Raw genomic sequence first — 5,657 nt, 5'->3', positions numbered from 1 at the left:
ACACACGCACACACGCACACGCGCGCGCACACATCTATACTTAGCAGAGATAAAAGCATCCTGAATATTATTTTAGCAAGTTTAAAGTGATTTCTTTTGTGCTGTAAACCATTTCTGTGGTGCCCCTCTCCTTCCCTTCATGCCCTAAGCATGTGCTTATTTTGCTTAATGGTTAATCCAGCACTGGAAGTGGATGTAGCTGATAAGACTGATATGAAATAGACAGATCCTGTGGTACTCAGGACACTCAAAGTGAACCCAAACAACAGCCACTGGGTGTTGATGACAGCATCTTCTCCTCTCTTCACACAGTCCCCTGCATTCAGTTTCAAAGGGCTCAGATTCAGCATCGCACACAGACTTCCATGCCTTCTGGTTAACAGCCAGGGCCTCTAACCAACTGGGAGGAACACCGCATAAAATGAGAGACCACTTGGAATGGTTATGAAAATGAAATTTTAGATATCCATGAGGTCTACCGCCAATTTTCATCTCACCATTGTAATGTCCTCTTTAAAGACATATCAGACATTCATACTTTCCATGTTTCAATAAATTTTCTATGCAAAGAATTCTGGTTATTGTTGGCATATATATCGCCTACTTTAAACTGTAAAATTATTTTAATGAAATTTAGTAAAATAATTGCAATTCTAAATTTCAGGAAGAATTATCTTTATTTTAACAACAGCTGACTTCTATTTTATTAAATGAAATATTTGCCAACTTTAGTTCAGCATTTTTCTGTCATCAATTTTGTATCTTGTTCTTTCATTTATCATAATCTAATATTTTGTTAACCAAATTAGATTTATTTTGAAAATGTGTGTGTGAGAGAGAGAGAGAGAGAGAGAGAGAGAGAGAGAGAGAGAGAGAGAGAGAGAGAGAGAGATTAAATAAATGACTATATAGACAGACAGATGCATAAATGTTGTTTTGCTGATTATTATCATTATTATTATTATTATTATTACCTCCACCTTAGCAAAGGCAGAGGTATTGTTTTCGGTCATGTTTGTCTGTTTGTCTGGAGACAAGATATCTCAAGAACTGCTGGTTGGATTTGGATGAAACTTTCAGGGAGGTTTGGCCATGCGACTGGTACAAACTGATTAAATTTTCGGATTGATCCAATATTGGACAAAAATTCTGGATTATTTTCCCGTTTTTATTACTTAATTATTGAGAGCAGTTGGGTTCATTTTTACTATTCTTGTTCATGAGAATAATCAAGTTTATTTCAGATATTCTCATTTTAAAAATCATCTCTGGCTAATTGTTGAGAGGACGTTGGTATTGTCTTGGCAGAGGCTTGCGCTCTTTGAGTGCTCTTGTTGTTATTAATATTATTATTAAGGCAGTAACCTGGCAGAACCATTGGCATGCCAGGCAAATAGCTTTGTCACATTTTGTCTGTCTTTATGGTCTAAGTTCAAATGCTGCCAAGGTTGACTTTGCCTTTTATCCTTTCAGAGTTGATAAAATAAATACCAGCTGAACACTGGGGTTGATGTGATCCTTTTAATCCCTCCTCTGAAATTGCTGGCCTTCTATTTTTTAAATACTGGCACTTGTTCTATCAATCCCTTTTGCCAAACTGTTAAGTTACAATAACATAAATCAACCAACACTGGTTGTCAATCAGTGGCTTAAGAGACAAACCAAACACAAGAATACACACACATATAAATACAATGGGCTTCCACACAATTTCCATCAACCAAATTCGTTCACAAAGCATTGGTCGACCCAGGGTTATAATAGAAGACATCTGCCCAAAGTGCTCACTGGTGGGACTGAACCTGAAACCACAAGGTTGTCAAGTAAGCTTCTTAACCACACAGCCATACTTGCACCTTTTATTTCTAACTTTTGCAACAGTTTCACAGATAATTTACAAATCTTTCAATATGCGAATTTCTCTTTGATTCCTTTTATTTTCATAAATCAGCAGCATTTGATAATTCTTGATCATTCCATTTTACCATATTTTTGTGCTTTTTAGTGTTTGTTTAATACAACAAGAGATTTTTTTTTTTTTTTGACAACATTCAAACATTAGCCTCAAGAGAATTCTACCATTCAATTTACCAATACTGAAATTTGAGTTCATTATGCAAATTTAAAAAAAAATATAATTCAAATCTGATGATTTGGAAAATTTTATTCCCCATTTTCAGAGAATTATTTTAAAACAACAACAACAACAACAATAATAAACAAAGAAGCTAATGATTTTATGGAAGCCTGTTTTTATTCATTGATATTTATTCGTGTTCCTGGTGCTGTGAAGGTAGAGTGGGTCAAGAAAGGAACGATAATAAAATATTCTCACTGACAACTGTGATGCAATGAATTTAATAGCTTTAAGAGTTAGTTATTAATGAAACGAAGAAAAAAAAATAAAGGGTTATGTATATCTGATATAATGAGCAGATATGTTGGCTATGATTAAATATCCAGTCTATCCTTGATGATATTGTTTGGACCCAGGTGATCCTTGACAGATTAGGCCTAGGTCAAAGGTGGCCTGGGTCTCCATTGGTTACAACAACGAGCATTTCAGTTAATTTGATCAGCCGAACAGCTTGCTCATGAAATTAATGTGCAAGTGACTGAGCACTCCACAGAAATGCATGCTTTTAATGTAGTTCTCAGGGAGATGCAACATGACACAGAATGCGACAAGGCTGGGCCCTTTGAATTACAAGTACAAATACATTTTTGCCAGCTGAATGGATGGGAGCTATGTGAAATAAAGTGTCTGGCTCAGAGACAGTGCATCACTGTGAATTGAACTCACAACCTTACAATTGTGAGCTGAATATGCTGATCACTGAGCCACAGACTTTTCATGTCAAAGGTATAATAGGCGTAATCGTCCTGTGTTTTCCCAGCCTACATTATCCAACATGTCCTTTCTGTTTTAAGATGGTAAAGAGTGTTGTTTGAGGGAGATTTGACTGCTATTTCTAACATATTAAGTGATGATGTGGGTCAGTGGTTCTCAACCAGGGTCCATATAAGATTTTGGGGGTCCAAAAAAGCAAAATAGTAAATAGGGTCCACAACAGTATTTTATGGGTCCATGAAAAAATTTTGCTTTAAATGTATTTGATGTTTTACATAGTTCAAACTACATCAGTGAATGCGTGATGAGCAAAGTAACAATTTTGAAATAAGTATCTATAATATTACAGTTCTATATTTAAGAGATGAGGAATTATGTACATTATTTACATTTGACGGATATTTGTCCTCATCTTGTTTGTTGTTAACACAACGTTTCGGCTAATATACCCTCCAGCCTTCATCGGGTGCCTTGGGGGAAATTTGGAACCTGGGTTCTCATTCCTAAAGTATTTTTCGATGTTATTATTATTATCATTATTCAGGTCACTGCCTAGAATCGAACTTGGAATCTTGGGGTTAGTAGTCCGTGCTCTTAACCACTAGGAATGAGAACTCAAGTTCGAAATTTCCTCAAGACACCTGATGAAGGCTGGAGGGTATATCAGCCGAAACGTTGTGTTAACAACAAAAACAAGATGAGGATAAATATCCATCAAATGTAAATAATGTATATCTATAATATTAGTTATTAAACAATGAATGGCTAGAGGCATAGGCACCTGAATAAAATAGTAATCAAAGGGGTCCATAGATAAAATGTGGGTGGGAACCACTGATGTAGATGCTCTGTCACTGGGTCATATAAGTAAGGGGTTATATATATAGATACGGAAGATACCTCTTTGGTTTGGTCAATCAATGCAAGTCATCAGAGCTGATCGAGTACAGCAGCACCTGTTGATCAATTGGAGGCTTAGGGAATTCACACCCCTTCATCAATGTTATGCTTTATTCTAGGCAGTATTTGATCTGGAAATATATACTACAATGCTCTGAGAAATGGATTTCGGAAAATATCTAGTTAGTTTGCATTGATGAGTTGTAATCTATTGTCCTTCGCTGAGAAAGAAAAGAAGAGAGAAAACAAAGTTTTTTTGAGGAACATAGACAAATTCAGTTATATTGAATATCATACAAAATAAATTCTTGGTTTATTAAAATTACTTCTGCCTCTGGAGGATGTGTCATAATTACCAAATGACAATTAAGACCAGCTTCACTTGAGAAGGGGAGGTAACCTCAAGATTCAAGAATTCTTCAAAATAGACCATTGCCAGTACTGCCTGACTGGCCCTCGTGCTGGTGGCACGTAAAAGCACCCACTACACTCTCGGAGTGGTTGGCATTAGGAAGGGCATCCAGCTGTAGAAAATCTGCCAGACCAGATTGGAGCCTGGTGCAGCCTTCTGGTTCGCCAGTCCTCAGTCAAATCGTCCAACCCATGCTAGCATGGAAAGCAGACGTTAAACGACGATGATGATGATGATGATGAGACATACCTTTAAGAAAAAGAACAGGCTTATTGTCTGGAGATAAGAGGACAGTCATGAACATGTTTCTGGCTCATTAGCCTTCATCAGTACAACAACTGTCTGTCCTTATCTCCTGTAGCAAAAAGACTCGGACATACAAAAACGAGTAGAGAACATTAATGGCCTACGTAATTTACCTTTTATTTTTTACTTGTTTCACTCATGCTGGGGCACTGCCTTGAGGGGTTTTAGTTGAACAAATCAACCCTAATACTTCTTTTTTTTGAAACCTGATATTTATTCTGTCAATCTCTTATGCTGAACTATTAAGTTACAGATGTAAACAAACCAGCACCAGTTGTCAAGTGGTGGTGGTGGTGGTGGGGGGGGGAGCACCAACATACATAACAGGCTTCCTTCAGTTTCCATCTACCACATCCACTCACAAAGCTATGGTTAGCCCAGGACTACAGTAGAAGACACTTATTCAAAGTGCCACACAGTGGGACTGAACCTGAAACCATTCATTTGCGAAGCAAACTTCTTGTCACACAGCCACACCTGCACCTATTCACATAATTTAAGCAAAAACGAGTGGAGAGAAATAACTCAAAGAGGTCTGTGGCATATATTTAAGCAACATAGACAAATACAGGTATATCGAACAACATAGGTAAACTCTTCACCTAAGGACACTCTTCAGTTATGAATGATGATGAGATTGCACCTGGAAAGTTACCCTCCAAGACACAAGTTCAGGCAAGGTTGTTTATGAAAGACCAGCAGTCGTCCATGCATATCAGCCTCCCCTCTCCATGCCACCAATGTTATCCAAGCAAAAGGCAAAGTGACATTGAAAACTCATTTCAACAGCTGAGTGAACTGGAGCAACATGCAATAAAGTGTCTTGCTCAAGAACACAACACACAGCCTGGTCCAGGAATTGAAGGTTTTGTTTCTCAATTACAAAGTCCCAGGTTTGATCCCACAGCATCATAGGCAGGTGTCTTTTCCCATAAGCCTCGTGAATAAAATTGGGTGGATGGAAACTGTATGGAAGCTTATCTCCTGGTTGTTGGATGGATTGTACCTGTAACTCAAAGATTCAGCCTCATGACACACACACACACTGTATCATGCAGATTCTGACTAAGAATTATGTTGAAGGTACTGGTGTCTGTAAACTACTCTGCTACTTAGATACTGATTCAATGAGAAAGGAGTTCAGTTGATTGAATAACTGGAATAGTTAGCATCAAAACTGTTGGAAAG

General features: G+C 37.5%; 1 protein-coding gene across 6 annotated transcripts in view; it reads right to left on the bottom strand.

The window, feature by feature from the left end:
* The window catches only part of LOC106883437 (uncharacterized), a 155,399-nt gene that overhangs the window by 27,731 nt on the left and 122,011 nt on the right, over positions 1-5,657 (bottom strand). The window contains exon 3 of one of the 6 annotated variants that reach the window (XM_052966910.1): positions 3,752-3,972. The exons of the other annotated variants lie outside the window; for them this stretch is intronic. The gene's annotated coding sequence lies outside the window, so the exon portion shown is untranslated. The remainder of the gene's footprint in view (positions 1-3,751; positions 3,973-5,657) is intronic. 6 annotated transcript variants of the gene reach the window in all.

This window comes from Octopus bimaculoides, chromosome 4, assembly GCF_001194135.2.
Source record: "Octopus bimaculoides isolate UCB-OBI-ISO-001 chromosome 4, ASM119413v2, whole genome shotgun sequence".
NCBI classification, from domain to species: Eukaryota; Metazoa; Mollusca; class Cephalopoda; order Octopoda; family Octopodidae; genus Octopus; species Octopus bimaculoides.
This window is presented reverse-complemented; position numbering and strand designations above follow the sequence as displayed.